This window comes from Sturnira hondurensis, unplaced genomic scaffold, assembly GCF_014824575.4.
Source record: "Sturnira hondurensis isolate 20B ecotype Veracruz unplaced genomic scaffold, ASM1482457v3 Scaffold0022017, whole genome shotgun sequence".
In the NCBI taxonomy this organism is placed as follows: domain Eukaryota; kingdom Metazoa; phylum Chordata; class Mammalia; order Chiroptera; family Phyllostomidae; genus Sturnira; species Sturnira hondurensis.
Window position 1 is genome coordinate 8,256,994 of NW_028094648.1, and position 18,341 is coordinate 8,275,334.

General features: G+C 40.5%; 1 protein-coding gene and 1 non-coding gene across 7 annotated transcripts in view; one reads left to right on the forward strand and one right to left on the reverse strand.

Moving 5' to 3' along the window:
• FRYL (FRY like transcription coactivator) overlaps positions 1 to 18,341 on the forward strand; it is a 248,106-nt gene that overhangs the window by 78,171 nt on the left and 151,594 nt on the right. The window lies entirely within an intron of this gene.
• Positions 6,282 to 6,388, reverse strand: LOC118978666 (U6 spliceosomal RNA). Its single transcript, XR_005064768.1, has one exon. It is a non-coding gene; the product is annotated as a U6 spliceosomal RNA (small nuclear RNA).

Here is an 18,341-nt window from a genome sequence, read left to right on the forward strand (position 1 = left end):
AAAAAAAGAAAAAGCTGTAAAATTGACGTATAGTTTAACACTTGGTGTCTATTATTGTTTGCAAAAGCTTTTGGAGTTTTGACTTCGAGGTAGATGAATTAAATTTAACTAGAATTTATCCTTGGAGCATTCCATCATAGAAAATATTCTAGGAATCTGGATCTAAGTCTTTTATTTTGCATAATTCTAAAAAATTTTGGCATGTGATTTAGAGCTATGTGCGAGTTCATGGGAGCTTGACTTGCGTTACCACCTTGTCCTTAGCTTCCTTCTTTGTCCACAGTCTGTGCTCTTCCCAGGAACCACTGCTGAGTGACCGTGTGATCCGGATGCAGAGGCGCTTAGAAGTCAGTGCAGCAATGTTACTTTAGTGATTTCTCTCAGCTATTTTTAAAGTTAGCTTAACATTTCGTAAGAGGAATCATATCAGACTGTCTCCTCAAGTTACATGGATATATATTTTTTAAAAATGGAGCAGTTAAGTATGGCTGGAGATATGATCAAGATCTATACTTATTGACATTTAGGAAGGTCTCGGAAGAAACTTAATTGAAATAAGGTGCATCTCTCTCTCTCTCTCTCTCTCTCTTTTTTTAGGGGTGTGGAATAGCTTCTTCTGTATCCCACTTACTCTGTTGTTTTCTAATCACAGAACCGACACTTATCTGGTAGGAACTGGTGTGCTGGTCTTGGTTGTTAAAATATTACAGTTCCTCTTGTCGGCTGATACTTAGCGATTGCTCCATCTTCTCCCCAAGTGCTCCTGCTGCCTCTGTCCTTCTGCCACTGCCCCAGGGCCTTCTTGAACCGTCCCCGGGTTTACCAACTGAGGGGGAATCCTAGGCACACCGGGACCCCCGGGACCCACCTCCACTCCGAGGCTGGGCCTGTTCTGATTTTTAGTTACCACACCTTCCTGGTGGCTGACTATTTCACTCATCACCCCTGCTTATTCTCACTTAAGAAGGAAAAGGAAGGAGTTATATTTAAGATAAAATCATTGGAAAAAAAGAGGACGGGAAAAACACATAATTACATAAATATTAGTCACCACTGAAATAATAAAAGTGTAAAAAGATGAATAAGATGATAAAAATAATCTGTACGGAAGATNGTTCACCAACTGAGGGGGAATCCTAGGCACACCGGGACCCCCGGGACCCACCTCCACTCCGAGGCTGGGCCTGTTCTGATTTTTAATTACCACACCTTCCTGGTGGCTGACTATTTCACTCATCACCCCTGCTTATTCTCACTTAAGAAGGAAAAGGAAGGAGTTATATTTAAGATAAAATCATTGGAAAAAAAGAGGACGGGAAAAACACATAATTACATAAATATTAGTCACCACTGAAATAATAAAAGTGTAAAAAGATGAATAAGATGATAAAAATAATCTGTACGGAAGATGCTAAAGAAAGTAATAGAGGTGAGGTTGGCAAAAAGCATGGTAGAATAGGTTAAGATGACTAAAGCTAAATGTAAGTTTAAAATATAGCCAAAGACATGCTAGAAAGGTTAAACAAAAATGTGCTATAAAAGAAATTTGGGAAGCAACATGCAGTCCAAAAGCTAACTCCACCCGTACACAGATAGTGGCCTTTGGGCTGAGGCAACGGTGGTTATAAGCGTCCAGTCCTGGTGACTTCCTGGAGCTGGAACTGTGTGACTGCGTGACTGTGTGACCGTGCTTGGGTGTGTGCAGTTCCCCCCCACCCCAGTCTCGGTTCATTATCCTCTGTGTCATGACTCTAACGCACTGTCTACGAGCTTCAACACTTCATTTAATAGAAAAGTGTTGTTTCCGTCACCAGATAATGAGTTCCTTGTGGACCGAGGTGGTCGTATTTATGTGGGTGTCCCCAGAGCTTCGGCCAATGGCAGGCACTTAGTAAGCAGTTAGTAGATGTTTGTTGGGCATTGGAGTTCTCTGTCGTTTGGTTCTTGTCCTCTATGTGCCAGAGCAAGTTTTCACTTGTTACTGAGAGCTGCTGCCAGTGCTGTATTTAGCCACTGACTTTTCCTTCAGAACCACCTAGCGCCGGGCTCAGTGGGCACTTGTTCCTCGGGCAAAACCAGCCTTCATTGGTTTCAGATGAAAAAAGAAAACAAACCTCAGGTTGGGCGAGTAATCTAGAGCAGAGTTTGGGAAGCATTTTCCATAAAGGGCCAGACGGGAAATACTTCAGGTGTTACGTGCCACAGGTGTCTGTCACAACAGCTTAGCTGTGACTTCGTGGGGCAGAAGGAGCCTAGACAGTAAGGGACTGTGTGCATGGCTGTGTTCCGGCAGAGCTCTGTGTTCAGAAGCAGGTGACGAACCAGATTCGGCCCCAGGGCCCAAGTGGGGATGAAGATCACTACTTGCAGGTAAGTTACCTGGGAAACAGGGAACAGGAGCTGTGAAGAAGGGGCCTAGTGTTACCCTCGTTTGTGCTCTGTAACCCTTGGAGTAGTGTTTTATGGTAGGAGGTGATCAGTAAGTATTTACTGATTTGATTTGGGATCCAGCTACGTCACTTCCCCGGGCTTTGGCGGTCTCATCTGAAATGTAAGGGACTCCCTTATGTGATCTTTAATGTCTCTCCAGTTTAAAAAAATCTGTGATTCTGTGGCTGTGGGAGGCCCCGTGGTTTATTCTTTACAGAGAATTGTTGGCTTGTCACATTTGCTCTGCACCCTTAGTGTCCTGAGGTGGAATTCTGAGGTGGTAGCCTTTGGAGTCCTGTTTGTGGACCGCCCCACAGTCACATTCATTGTGCACCAGGCTGTACCTACACCGTCCACCCGTCTCTGTCCCCTCATTCTGCCAGTTTGTTAAACCTACTCATTTTTGTGTGTGTGTCTAAAAGAGTAAAGTAGCCATAAAGATAACCCAGACAACCTCAGGTGATTCTCTGTAGGAAGATGACGCTCAAGGGGAAGATCAGTCTGTTTTTCTCTTAGACTTACATTTTCTCTAAAGTCTGTGTCAGGAAAATATTCCATTGTTGCTTTGTTAATTGAAACCGCTAAAGATAAATAGTAATCCGAAACAATTGTACATATTACAGATGTAAATTTTTATCACCTTACCTAAATTCTAAATTCTTCTTTCACTTAAACTTTTGGTAGATTTTTCTGTTTCTAAAGAGTGATTTGTTTAAGATTAGCTAAGCTGTCTGATGGTCTCTTAGACTGTTCTCAGAAATATCAGCTAGTCTGCCAAGTGGAGAAACTTCAAAAAACTGTAAAAAGTTCCTATAAAGAATACAGAAAAATTATCTTTATTTCCTACTCTTTAAGTAAGTATAGATGTGTGCCAAAAATGACAAGCAAGATAATATCTTTATGAGTGTAATTTCAAGTAGCTCTTAAACTTTAATAGGCTTAAGAATGACCTTGTGGATCTCATTTTAAAAAGTGAGTTCTGATTTACTAGGTTTAGGGTGGGACTTTAAAGAATGTTAAGATTATGCCCTGGCTGGTGTGGCTCAGTGGATTAAGTGCAGCCTGCAAGCCAAAGGGTCGCTGGTTCGATTCCCAGTCAGGGCACATGCCTGGGTTGTGGGCCAGGTTCCCAGTTGGGGGCACATGAAAGGCAACCACACATTGATGTTTCTCTCCCTCTCTTTCTCCCTCCCTAAAAATAAAATAAATGTTTTTTTAAAAGAATGTTAATATTATGAAGGTAGGCTCTTCGAATTATATTTTTCTTGAAAAATTAAAAGCAAATAGGTTTTTGATTTTAGTGAGAGAGGAAGGTGGCGGGGGGAAAGAGAACACCGTAGGACAAATTAGAAAGGAAAGCACTGGCAGAAAATAGTGCGCCTTCGCTTTGTGGTGCGTCCTTCCCAGACAAGGTGATCGTAGGTCCTCGTAGACCCTGGGCAGTTGCCGGTTTCCATCCCTGCTCTGGCATGTTGGTAGCGATGCCTGTTTTCACGGTCAGAAAAAGCTCATCATGTTTCATAGAACTTGACCTATTCTTTCCCCGTAGTGGAGGTCCCCTTTCTTCCCACTGCATCTACGTAACATGGACAGTGAAAGTACCTTAGTATTAACAATGTTGTTTCTTTTTTGGGCAATGGGTGTACGTTGTGTGTGTGTAATAATACAGATCCATTAAGTGCTTTGAATACATAATTTGAAATTTGGATTTCTATTTCCATCTTCCAAAATTATTTCACAGTTAAAAACAATTTCAAGAATCTCAAGAATCAATTTTAAATATATTCAGAAACACCAGATTTTTTTTAATCCAAGAAATAAGTGTCTTAGCACTTAGGCAAATGATGCCACATTAGTGTGGTTTGTTAGGGAAAGAAGAAGGTATGATTACAGGGTCCGAACTGCTTCATTTTAAGCAGTGGAAGCATTTTTTAAATTTTATGTGTGAAATATATAAAAAGAACTTATACTAAGAACAATTGGGCTATTAATAAATACCCTGTGTCAGGAAGCTAACAGTAATTGTCCCATATGGCATACTCACTTAATAGAATTGCTGCATAGGTAACCGCTCCTAAAATATAGAGCTTAGTTAAAATGCTTCTTTACTCTTTTATATTGCTCATTTACGAATATACTGGCGCGTTTGTCCAATCTGTGTCATTTGTATAGAACTTACTGTTATTGGAAACACTTTTATAATCATAATTGTTAACCCAGAAACTTGATATGTACTTCTGAAATAAGCAGTCAGTTTGGACCTGACCTGAAACCTTTTGATCCGGATATCGCGATGGCGTTCTGGTGGAAGTGGCTTAGGAGCCAGATTCCCCTCATTACTCACTTGTTTATTTCATTTGTTCTTTCATAGTGCTGTATTTGAATTGTTATCTCTCTGTTGTAGTTGTTTTATTTTCTTCCGTTCAACCACCATTAATTTGTGGTGGTTGTTGGCTAGCAAGTACATGAAAATAAGGGATTCGGTCTGCCCCCTCCCCCACCCCAGTCAGTGGAGAATCAGCTGGAAAGCTTGTGGGGTTGGTTGTCTGTCCCTCCGCCCTCCTCTGATCTCTAGTCCTGCCACGCCTTTGGTACTGTGTAGCCAGAACCCAACAGCCCCAGTTCTTCTGGACGTGACCTCTGCCTGGCCAGTGCATGTTTAGCGCCACCACCAATGCAGTCACCTAAGCCTACGGGTTATTGTTGAGTATTTCAGCTTGACTTTTTTTTAAAAGACCCTCTCCTGGCAGTCACCAAATACATCCAGAAGCATGTGTTAGGAAAGATTGGTATCTGTCTTCTCATCCTAATTGCCTTTTCCCACATTATTCTAAGTATACTATTCATTTTTTCAGTCATTCTCTCTCACCTTAGCAATTTAAATAGCCCATTGACTTGTACTGTGTTATCAAGTCCATCCTTTTTAAAAAATATTTTATTTATTTATTTTTAGAGAGAGGGGAAGGGAAGGAGAAAGAGTGGGAGAAAAACATCAATGTGTGGTTGCCCCTCATGTGTCTCCTACTGGGTACCTGGCCTGCAACCCAGGCATGTGCCCTGACTGGGAATTGAACCAGCAACCCTTTGCTTCACAGACCTTTGCTCAGTCCACTGAGCTACACTAGCCAAGGCTCAAGTCCATTCTTCACTAATTAATCAAGTGGTCTGTCTGGCCTTATTCCTGTTCAAAACTTTTCTGCAGAGTTTGATTATTAACTTCATTATTTCTTTTTTGAATTTTTTTTTATTCTCACTGGAGGACATGCTTACTGATTTCATTTTATTACTATTTTAAGAGATTTTATTTATTTTTAGAGAGAAGGGAAGGGAGGGAGAAGGAGAGGGAGAGAAACATCTATGTGTGAGAGAAACCTCTATCGATTGGTTGCCCAGAACTGGAGACCTGTCCTGCAACCCAGGCATGAGCCATGACTGGGAATCCTAGCAGAAACCTCTTGGTTTGCGGGATGACTCCTAGCCCACTGAGCCATACCAGTCTGGGCCATGCTTATTGATTTTAGAGAGAGGGGAAGAGGGAGGGCGGGGAAGAGAAACATCAGTCTGTTGCCTCTTGTATGCACCCCCATTTACCAGGGACCAAACTTGCCATCTATGTATGTGCCCTGACTGGGAATCGAACCTGCGACATTTCAGTTTACAGGATGGCACTCCAACCAACTGAGCCACACCAGCCAGAGATCAATGTCAGTATTTCTTGGAGCCCTATGGGTATTTCAGGACTTCTTGGCGAATTTCCTCAGGCAAGTAGAAGAACCAAGTGGGTAGAAGACTCGTGCTCTAACCCTGGTCAGCCAGAGTTACTTTGATTTTAATTAATTTTCCTCCGCCCCCCCCACCCCCAATGCTTCACAAATTTGCATGTCATCCTTGCTTGGGGGCCATACTAATCTTCTCCGTATTGCTCCAATTTTAGTATATATGCTGCCAAATGGAGTACCGTGTATTTTCTTTTTTTAGGTTAAGCATAACAGGTTTATTCTTCAGGAGAAGGTTCACTGCTGAACAGATTTCAGATTGATGTTGCTCCCTCAGTCCCCTGGTCACCCTGTTTCAGTGGGGCCCAGTCAGGTGTTGTCTGTCATATACCCCTTTTATGGCCTTCACAACACTTGCTCACAATTTGTCTTTTTTTTTTTTTTGCATATATGTATGTGGAGACACAGGTACCCACTCCTGCACTCTTTATCTCCATAGCTTTTGTCTGTCTTGGAGAGGTTTTCAGCTTGTATCTTGACAAGATGTTTTCCCTGGAGGTAGAAACATAGGTCACCAGGCTGATGCTTTAAGCTTTTCAGTGACGCCATTCCAACTTCTGTCTTGTATAGTTTCAGAAGAAACACTTGTGTACATTTTTACTTTTGTGCCTCTGTGAAATCTGTCATTTTTTTTGGACTGCTTTTAATATTTCCTTTTTTCATTGGCTTTTAGCAGTTGGATTTTTGGCCTGCCTTGGCATGTCTTTTCTGTTATGTGTGTTCTTGCTTGAGGTTTGATGAGATTTTTGGGTTTGGGGTTAGTCTGTGTCAGTTTTTAAACAGTTTTGATCATTATTTCTTCAGATAGTATTTTCTCTTCACTTATCTGAGAGTCCAGTTACACATATGTTAGACCATTAGATGTTCTGAAGGTCAGTGAGGCTTTGTGCCTTGTTTTTGTTTTCTCATCTGTGCTTGGCTTTGCAGAGGTCCCACTTCTCCAGGGTTACTAATCTTCTGTGGAATCTAATTGGTCATACCCAGTGAATTTATTGTTTTAGATGTTATGTATTCTATCTCTCAAAGTTCTATATCCGTTTATTTTTATATACTCTGTTTACAAAAGGATACTTAAGTGAAGTCCACACAGTGAGAGGAGGGTGAAATGAACTCCCGGAACACCTGGCACACGCCTCCACCGTGTCCCCCAGTAGCGCCATAGAGGAGGCAAAGTGACTGCCCAGCAGAGAGCTGCAACGCCCTGGGTGAAGGGTTATCAACCTGGGAGCTTGCTAGAGACTCGGTGCCCAGGCTTTCTACTGGGGCTCATCACATGGGTACCCACGCCTGGCCCACACCCAAATTCCACACTCCCCGGAGGAGAGCAGATGTCCAGCATAAACTCTACTGTTTGCACCAGCAGAGTGAGGCGTCATATGAGCCACTCCTATCAGCTCCGGGAATGGTGAGCCTCCCTCCTGAAGTCTGCGTTCTTACACGCCGGCCAAAGGCCAGTCTCGTAAGGAGGACGTTCAAAGGACACCACTCAGGTTGACCTGTATATAGGTCAATTCTCTTCTGTATGATGTGGGATTTTCTTCTTACTTACATATACATATAATTGTTAATTTAGATCAGTGTAGATTCATGGATATTTATTTTTTAGCTTGGCTTTTATATTCCAAAACTTCATTGTTTATTTTGTTGCTCAAATTGTTACAGTGTTGGCCCTACAAGATGCTCTGTGTTGTCTTGGTGCTGTAGTCCCAGAGTCAGCCATTTCTCTAAGGAACCCTGCTTTACTTCTCCAATGAAGTTAAAAAATGTTAAAACAAATTTATTTAGAAAATCTGGGAAATATACAGGATGGGCAAAAGTAGCTTTGCAGTTATATTTGAGACAGTTTATTCTTGTATTATTCTTCATGTGAAAAATGTAAACCTACTTTGGCTCACTCCTGTAGAAAGAAGTAAGGACATTAAGAAATAAATGTTAACTACTGATAATAACCATAGGTAATTACTGTTAATGTTTTGTTCCATTGTTTAATGAGGTCTCAAAGCAAAATATAAAGTGAGTTTTGCAACCATTTTTTGTATTTTTCTATTTCATGTGTGGTGTTAATGACTTACCTCACCTGCGGGCATCTTTCCTTCCATGCCTAGAACCTTTCAGCTCTATTCTGACCCCCAGAAAAGGCCAGGACGTACCAAAAAGGCTTACATCTGTAGGGGCTGTTGAAGCCTCCAGGATTGATAGGATATTTGACATTTTGTATGAAAAAAAACTTGCTGAGTTTTTTTTCTTATTATGGCTGTTATTGTTTATACCAGTTTAATAACTTTTGAGATAATAATATTTTTATTTGAACTCTTCTTAGGGATGTAAATAATCAAAGGTTTCTTTGGGTAGGTGGAACATTAAATTCCAGTGAATTGTATCTTGTGATATTTTCAGTTAAATCCAAACTATTGTATATCAAGGAACATTTTGTTCAGATCCTATCTAAAGTGCAATATTTTTTAAGTATTTACTGGGAATTTTTCCTGGTATACAATTTTTGTGTGTGTGTGTATTAGATCATATACTTCTGTCATACTTTGTACTTAGAAATGTAAATTGGGTAATGAATTCCATGGATTCTTAATATGCTAGTGAAAAGGCATCGAATTAAATGGAAATTGAGGAAAAGAAAGAGGGAAACCCACTTTCTAACTCCTTGAGGGCGGGAGAACTGCCACAGCTGTCTTTGGTCCTCAGGGCCTCACAGGATCTGGCCCATGCCAGCAGGACCTCCGGCAGAGGCCAGTGACATTGACATTGTGATTTCTTTAACATATTCTAAACCTGGTGGGCTGGGATGGGAGTAAAAGACAGAAAACTGTACTTTAACAACAATTTTAAAAATGTTCTAAACCTTATTTTAAAAGCATTCTTTAATAAATAATCATCTAAAGGGTGGCGAGGAGTATAGTTGAAGGTAATGATCTAAAATCGATTTTTCTGCTTTGCCAAAGATGTGGCATTTGAACAATGATTTCTGTGGCTCTCTTTTTGTGGTTAATGAGACCAAAATATACAAGCATGATACAACCTGGAGAATTTTGAATTTATAGAATAAAGTAGAAGACTGACTCTGATGTTTTTACTGTTCTTTTGCAAGAATAAGCTCTAGGCTGTGTGTTCCTGTTATTGATTGATAGGTTAAGGATAGAGAACTCACTGGGAGAATGATAGGAGGATTAGTACTTGTGTAATTAAAAAATACGACTCATAATTGAGAGATTGAGAAAGCATTCAAGATACAGTGGACCTCTGCCCTGGTCCTCTAAGGGGCTGTTGCGTGTATATGTAGTTCTTCTGATTAATGATAGCGAGTTGGATGATAAAAGTTTAGTAAGGGTTACAAAGTAACTACTTTTTCATTAACCTTTGTTAAAGTTGTGATTAATAGTTAGAATAGTACCATTACTTAATTTTATTAAAGAATAGAGTTTAGGGCCCAGGCTCTGCTTACAGGGGCATATTGAATTATTTGCCACAAAAATGGAAAGTGCCATTTTCACTGACCCTCTGTCTACAAGGGAGTCCCAGTGTGTGTAAAACAAAAGTTCTAAAATAAGCTGTGAAATTAATTTTATGCTTCTGTGTCCCAACGAAACCCTTGATTTGCTTTGGCTGTGTGCACATGGTAACAGACTGATGCTAGATGTAACTGGAGCTGTAAGTTCCAATTTATTCTTTTTGATCCATTTAGACAAAACCCAAGCAAAAGAAAATCCCTTTTTTAAATAAGGTTGTGAGAACATCACCTACTTTTTAATCCCCCCAAAGTTATCATATTCTGATGTTCTGTAAAACAGTTTGTTTTACTTGTTATCATTTATATAAAGGTTTACTGGGAATGAACCTTGGTTACTTTGGAGGGACATTATAGCCAAATATACTAAGTAGTTTTTAAGACTTGTGTGAGGCTAATAGGCTTAGCTGCAGAGGGGTAGAAAAAATACGGCAAAATATGTGGGTGTGTGCTCCTCCCAACTTGTCTGCCTGCTGACATGGTTCGGTTCTGAGTCTTGGCATTGAGTGATGCAGTTTGTATGGGCCTAGGTCAGCTTATTCCACTAATCTCCTAACAGCTGTTTGATGAAACGAGGATTGTCTTGTCAAATCACTTTGGAGAGTACTTTAGTTACAAAGAAGAATTATACGACTTTGTGCACAACCAGAGCCTTTTGTTTGTGATGTGCATTGTTGTGAGGCAGGGTGCAGCAGGTAGTGGTTCGGGCTGGCAGGATGCCCTTTATTCCCGATGACGCCCGGAGGCAGTGGCGTTACACAGACCAGGGGAGGCCTTGCACTTAACTGATGATCCCGAAGGGTCTCTGAATAAGAAGACGTGTTCAGACAGCGGTGCTGTGTTACTGAGATTCTGTGGGGTTAGCCTTTACAGCCCCAGTTTGAAGTTAGGTTTGGGGCCTGTTCAGGAGTAGGAGTGGCCTAGACTTACTCCAGATTTCTTGGATTATTCTGAAGAAATACAAACTTTAAATGGCACTCTCAGTAATACTAGCATCGTCGAATATGTCCTAACAAATATGATCTTCATATCCCCTTAGTGTGTGTGGAAGAATGTTCTTTTAACTTCTAATACAGTGCGTGGCCGTTTGGCTGTGAATAAATTTATTCAGTTATAATCACCAAATTTACTTATTTTTGTAGTATTTAAAGTGTATCAATATAAAAATTTGCCACATATGGAAAAGCACAGGCCTTATTGACTTTCAAAGTGACAGTAAACCAATTATGAGGTCAAGTCATTTTTATTCTGCTGTTAACAGAAAATATTATTTGTTGGGTTTGATATTCAGCTTTTTTCTTTTATTTTGAAGAGCAGTTAAGCTTTTCATATTGCCACTTTTCAGTTTTAAAAGTTTCCATAGAGTTTTTTAAATGTGCATTTTATTTGACAAGAGGATTTCTTGCTATTTGTTGCTACTCTTGAGATTTTCAGGGGCATTTTATGCTATACTAGAAACAAAAATCCTGTCTTACAAATAACCCTGTTGTTGTAGTGGAGTTCTCCCTTCTGAGCGAGTTGCATGCAGCAGGAGGAAAGTTGGTCCTGACCTGAGCAGTCTCAGAGAGCTAGTGGAGGCTCGGCCCCGTGTTCCTTACATCATCGTTTCGTTCCATTAGCCAGCGTTCTCTGTGGTGGGCTAAGTGAGGCAGTGGACTTGGCTTCATCATGAGCATGCTGAGAAAGTCACTGCTTACGTCCTGAGTGTGTGGAGGGACGGAATTTACTACTAAAACTACCTAGAGAAAAGTGAGAGTGGAGTGGGATAAATACCACTGATTTTTTTTTCTTTTGGTCAGTTATTACAGGGAGGTATTTAAAGATCTCGATCTCATGTTAGTTAGATCCAAATTTACTTTTCATTGCCAAGGCCCTTCGCTCGTGAGAGAAGCTGGGATCAAGGGCAGAGCCCTACCCCTGTCTGTTTACTAGCACTAGTGACTCCTCTGAAAGCCACGGGAGGCACAGCTCATCAAAACTGGTCACAGGAACACAGAGATCCTTGCGGCCACGTGCATGCCTACATAAAGAAAGGTGAGGGTGCCCTTCAGGGCACTTACAATGAACTTGTAAGCTTTTATTCAACGTGATGGTTCATCTGCATTCAGCAGCGTTCCACTATGGTTGTGCGTCACTGTGAGACTGCATGGTAATGAAGCCAAGGCACTGTGGGTCAGAACTCCGCTGCCCGCGAGAGGAGAAGGGACAGCGGCTCAGGGAGATCATCAACAAACTCCCTGCTGCTGCTGCTGCTGCTGCTGCTGCTGCTGCGTTGCAGCCAGTTGAGACAATGTTGAGTCTACAGGATTCCGTGTTTTTTGAAATCAGCATAAAGTCCTTGTTAAAGTCCTGGAGCAGCGGCTGTAAGTATATATGCCTGCATGGGAGAAACGCCGGGGTAGGCTCAGTGCCATGTTTTGCATGGTGATTCTTGAAACCGGTCCACATCGAGGAATATATTTTCCTGAATGATAATCAGTAAGGTCAGTAGGAAATCTGGATGTGCACAGCCCGGGCAGTTGTCGTGTTGGCAGTTAGGTAGTCGTGGCTTTTTCGTTGATATGTATCATTCTGGCAAACTTTCTCTCAATGTTCAAAAAATGGGGGAAATGACGACAGATAGACTCTGCTCTCTGCAGGGTTATTGGATACCAGGACTACTCCACAGTTCTCTCAGCACAGGGTGTTCGTTGAAGCAGTGTTGGCTATCTTAAGGCATCAGATGGTTTAATACAATGCTCATAACTTGACCAGGTTCCTATCACTGGAGTTACAGTGAGTAATTTTCATATGTGGTAATTTTTCTGATAAAAAACATTCAGGATGATGTGCTTATATTTCAAAGTTCAGGTGAGTTAATAAAACTAATGTCATTGAGGTATTGTGTCCATAAATCCCTTCCTAATATGTGGATTTGGCAGACGTATTGGATTTGTTCAGTATCTCCAGTATTTTCCAACGGTACTTTTCTCCGGAGATCTCAAAGCACATCTAAAAATTATTTATTACCATAGTCAGTTTCCTTTTGCCAAAATTAGCATAATAACATGATAACCAAACTAATGAAGTAAGCAAGCAAAGACTGTTACAATGTCTGTCTTGCCCAAAGAAATTTGAGGTATAGAAAAAATGTGACTTTTCCAAGGTCATACGGTGGCAATGAGCTGGAATTAGAACCCAGTTGTTGTTGCTCCCAACTGTGCTGCCGGGGCCTGAGCACACTGATGAATAAAATATGAGAGACTACATTTATTTTTTTCAGTTAACTCCTTACCAAAATATTTATGTAGTGTAGTTTTGTTTTGTAAGCAAGTAATATGAAAGACCAAACATTGATGTGGGGGGAAAACCTCGTAAAACAAAGTGTTGTAGAATATAATTTGAGGAGATTTGTGTTATGCTAAATATACTGCATTTACAATCTTTGTATTTTATTTTAGATCTTTAAGTAATTCTTACACATGGTGATATTGTTGTGCCAGAAAATTATATTAGTTCTAGGAAAGTTTCTAAGTGAATAAAACATAAGTAAAATATTGGGAGGATTATAATTACTAATTTAAAGTACTTTATTAGGTAAAAATAATATAGAATACATTTTTAATCAAATAAACTCAAAACATGGTTTTTAATCTCTCCTTCTCTCTTTCCTTCATCCTCACCACATATTTTAAAAAATAGTAATACAGTTTTATAGTGAGAATGAAGCTGTAATTAATGGGTTCTTATAAAGGAACAGTATGCTACATTATATCACAGAAGCTTGTCTTGTAAAAACTTAGTTTTGCTTAGATACTTGTGAACTTTGTGGTTATTTTGTTTTTTGACCATTTAAACATTTCTATATGCCATTGCCTGGACCCTGAAACCAGCCACAGCCAAATATCCTGTAATCTTTTCCCCTAAATTCTGAGTAAAGGAGAAATAGATATTTGTAAAGCCTTTGTTATTAGCAATACAATGACTCAGTTTGTGGGCATTCTGTTGGCCTTCGGGTATTCATAGTACAAATTTCTTTGAAGGCCTCTTTAGAATTGTAAAGCAATAGGTTGATGTGAAGAAGAAATTACAAGTCTCATTGTTCCTGAAGGCCCTAACCATGTCTGCTGCCTTAGCCCTGGAAAGGGGGGGGGGGTTGTTTTATCAGCATCCATAAATGCCTTTTTTTTCCTGTCTTCACTTAGTTCTATTATGTTTGAAAAATAAAAAGGATTAAAATATGTTAAAGATCCTAGAAAAGGACAGTACTTATTGGTTTCTTTGTAGGGATGTTTTCATGACACCAACACTTGAATCAGCCAGCGTTTATTGAGCCTGTACTCATTGAGAAAGAGATGTTGCCCCTGCTCATAAGGAACTTCTAGTTTAGTGTACGGGGAAAGTTAACAGTAAGGGACTTGAAGGAGAGATGTTACATATGCATTATGGCTTACCAAAGGACCTACACAGGAAAGGAATGGGGGCAGGGAATAGAGATAGAAGGGATCGTATTGAAACACAGTGGGGCCGAGAAGACTTAGAGGGAAGGGAACTTATCTGATTTTGGCTGTAGGATGCACCCCACGGGGGCAGGCTGCACGGGGCGCCATCCACAGACTCCCCGGGCCAGGGCTGGATCAGATGACCCTCTCTCCCCCTTGCACCCTGCCTTTTTTAGTCATTTACCAAGAGTAGTCATTCTTCCTTCTAAAATGTTCTTCTCCCCTGCCTTCTGTTGCCACAGCCTCTTGCCTTAGTTCTGGCCTCTCTTCATTATCACCTGGATTAGTGCCAGTGCTTCTTTTTGTTCTGTTTGCATCTTCCACATGGCTGCCAAGAGTTCCCTCTGCGTGCCCTTTCTCAAAGTCTCTCCCCTTTTTACTTCACAGTCTTTCCTCTGTGGGATGAAGCCTTTCATCGTCTATCTAGCCTCTGCTCATTTTGCCAGTCTCCTCTCATGCCATGCTTAACCCAGTTTCTAGAGCGTGCTCCGCCTTTGTATTTGCTGCTACCTTTTGCTGAGAATACACCCCCACCCCTCTGTCTACTTCACAGTGAGCTCTCACCTTTCTGCAGTCAGCCAGGTACTTAATGCTCCATCTGTGGTGTTCTTCACTCATCACCCTGTTCACTCCTGTCTCTGATACCTGAGTACACACTCCCGGAGGGCAAGAATTGATTGCGTGTATTCTTCGCATACTCCATGCTTAGTTACATTATGGTAAATGTGCTCACAGCTAAGATAAAGATTAGGGGTATAGTCATTTTTGTTAGAGTTGGATTAATGAGAAAGAAGGTAAGAGGATGAATGTGTGACTCCTCTTATGCTATATGATTGGTGTTATACAGTGATGTCTCTCAGGGGAGCTGGTCCCTGAAGCAGGAGAGCATAAAATGGTACCTTGGTGATTTCAAAAAGTTCCCATTTTACTAAATTCTCTTTAGTGAATTTCTTCAGAAGAACAGAGGAAAACTTGATTCCTTAATAGCCTTTGTAAAAAAAAAAAAGAAATGAGAAACAATTTTTGCATTAAGTAAATTATGTATTTCAAATGTTGCCTCTACCCTCCCAAAGGAAAAAAAGGCAAACATTCTGATTTTTGTCATGGAACATAACTTAATCTCAGTGTATATTACAATCCTTTATCATTAAATATAGTCATGTTTCAGATTTCTGTCAAGATGCATTTGCCTTGATTCGTGTTGGTGTTGAGTGCTCCGTTTCACGTTAATTGCTGGAGGCCCTGGTTTCGAGGCCCGCCTAGCTGGCAGAATGTCGTTGCAGCGCCGCTGAGGCTGATTAGAGAGAGGCCTGTTTCTTTCAGTACCAAAAATGAAGTGACATTCACTGTGGCCTAAATTCTGGACGTTGTCTTTGTGCCAACAGTTTTAGGCATTACTTCCTTTAAAAATGGGATCGGGAACATTCTGTTAAACCAGCTGTGTAGTAGGGTGTTATCATTTAAAAGATTGGCGTAGTTCTCTAGAATTGCCAAGACAAGGCAGGATTCAGTACTGAGAACTATCCACTTACGTATTTGCATTCTTAATTAAGGTCACAGATACACTCATTATTAATATAACGCCTAAAGTAAACATTAATTTATAGAATTTGCATCCATAATTTTATCTCAGCATTTCAAAGAAATATATGGACTTATTTTAACCACAGTTTTATAAATTAAAATGTGAATAAGGTATGGTATGTAAAGAAACTAAATGTGCGTGTATTACTGGATATTTAAACAATGAGAAGAGTTCATAAGTAGAATTTGTAATGCTCGGAGATGGTTTTCCTGGATTGAGAGTAGTGAAAAGCCAACCTCCAGAATTGTTACTCATTTATTTAAATTTTAGTTAAACTGTTATTCAGTTAGTAGTACTTACACCGTTTATTGGGGTACTCATGGGTCTGGCATTGCAGCGCACATTACACGTGTGTGTGCACATGCGTGTACACTCTCATGTTTATTAAATCTCATGCAATTACCATCAGGATCTGAGGAAAACTATTCCTGCTTCTTTTTAAAGTAATTTTATTGTGACATAACTCACATGCCATAAAACATACCCTTTTAAAGTGCACAGTTTAGTAGTTTTTAGTGTATTTGCAGAGTTGTCCAGCCATAGCCACTTTCTCAGTGTAGAACATTTTCATCACCCCCAAAAGAAACCTCATACCCATTAATCTACTTTCTGTCTCCGTGGATTTGCCTGTTCTGGACAGTTCATGTAAATGGAATCATACTGTAGGTGTTCTTCTCTGTCTTTTTTATCATCATATTTCCAAGGTTTGTCCATTTGTAGCATGTATTTGTACTTCATTACTTTTTACAGCCGAATAAGATTTCATTACATGGGTATACCAGATTTTGTTAGTTCATTTGTCAGTTGAGAAATTCCTGTTTCTATAGAAGAGTAAATTGGGGCTTCGGTGAGTTAAAGTACACTAAGAACAGCCCCTCACACACAAAAAGCACAAACCCAAATTCTTTATCTAACTTCCACTAATCCTTCATTTTTCAGTGTAAAGCTTTCCATGATTTAGTGATACTTAGCGAAAAGTGAAGGAAGAAATGGTTAACAGTTTGGGGGAAGGGTGGGTGGAGCAAGTGGGTGGAGCAAGCATATGGCCGGTTTGGCTGGAGCAAGTGTGTGGGGATGAGCTGGAGAGGTAGTCAGGTGCCGGACCACGTGAAATCTTGAAGACTTTGTTATGAGTTTCAGTCTTAAACCTAAAACAGATGGGGAACCATTGGTGTACTCTGTGATGTACGTAGTGATTGTGGTGATTGCATCAGACTATATTTTCCCTGGGGTAGGGGCAGAGGGAGGGGAGGAGAGAGGTACAGTGTATGCAAGGAGATGAGTTAGGATGCTATTTAAGTAGACCANGCTGGAGGCTGGAGGAAATATGGCCGGTTTGGCTGGAGCAAGTGTGTGGGGATGAGCTGGAGAGGTAGTCAGGTGCTGGACCACGTGAAATCTTGAAGACTTTGTTATGAGTTTCAGTCTTAAACCTAAAACAGATGGGGAACCATTGGTGTACTCTGTGATGTACGTAGTGATTGTGGTGATTGCATCAGACTATATTTTCCCTGGGGTAGGGGCAGAGGGAGGGGAGGAGAGAGGTACAGTGTATGCAAGGAGATGAGTTAGGATGCTATTTAAGTAGACCAGATGTGAGATGAAGGTTGAACAAATGAAGAAATGTTATTTCTTTGCTTAGCAAACATGTATATAATGCCTGCCAGATGGGTAGGTACTCTTTTAAGTGCTTTACAAATATTAACTCATTTAATTATGGATGTGGAAAATATTTAAGAGGAATAATAAGTTTTGGGTTAGATATAAAAGGTGGGGAAGATTTTTTTAAAGATTTTATTTATTTATCTTTAGAGGGGAAGGGAAGGAGAAAGGGAGAGAAACATCAATGTGCGGTTGCCTCTCGTGTATCCCCTGCTGGGAACTGGCCTGCAACCCAGGCATGTGCCCTGACTGGGAATTGAACTAAGATCCTTTGGTTCACAGGCCCGCACTCAATCCACTGAGCTATACCAGCCAGGGCTTGGAGAAGATTTTTAAAAATTGAATTTATTGGGGTGACAAAAACCATACAAGTTTATTTCTGGTTCACAAAACCATACAGGTTTCAAGTGTATAACTCAGTAAATCATGTGCACATTGCATCATGCATCCATCGCCCCAAGCAAAGTCTCTCCTGTCCCCATTCTTCTGCCATTTGCCCACCATCACCTACCCCACCCCCTTTCCCTCTGACTATCGCCACACTGTTGTTTGTGTCCATGTATTTAATACACATATACATATATGGATATATACATATACATATATGTGCACACACACACATATATATATGTGTGTGTATATATATTAAAAGATTAATATATATATTAATCTTTTTGGCTTAAGCCCTCTACCTTCTTTCATCTAGCAGCTTCCAAGCTCCATCCCCTCTGACAGCTCTCGGTCTTTTCCGTGCATCTTTTCCATGTGACTGTGATTCTCTGTTTCTGTTTTGTTTTTCAGTTTATTTTGTTTATTGGATTGCACATGTAACTGAGATCATGTGGTATTTGTCTTCCTCTGACTGGCTTATTTCACTAAGCATATAA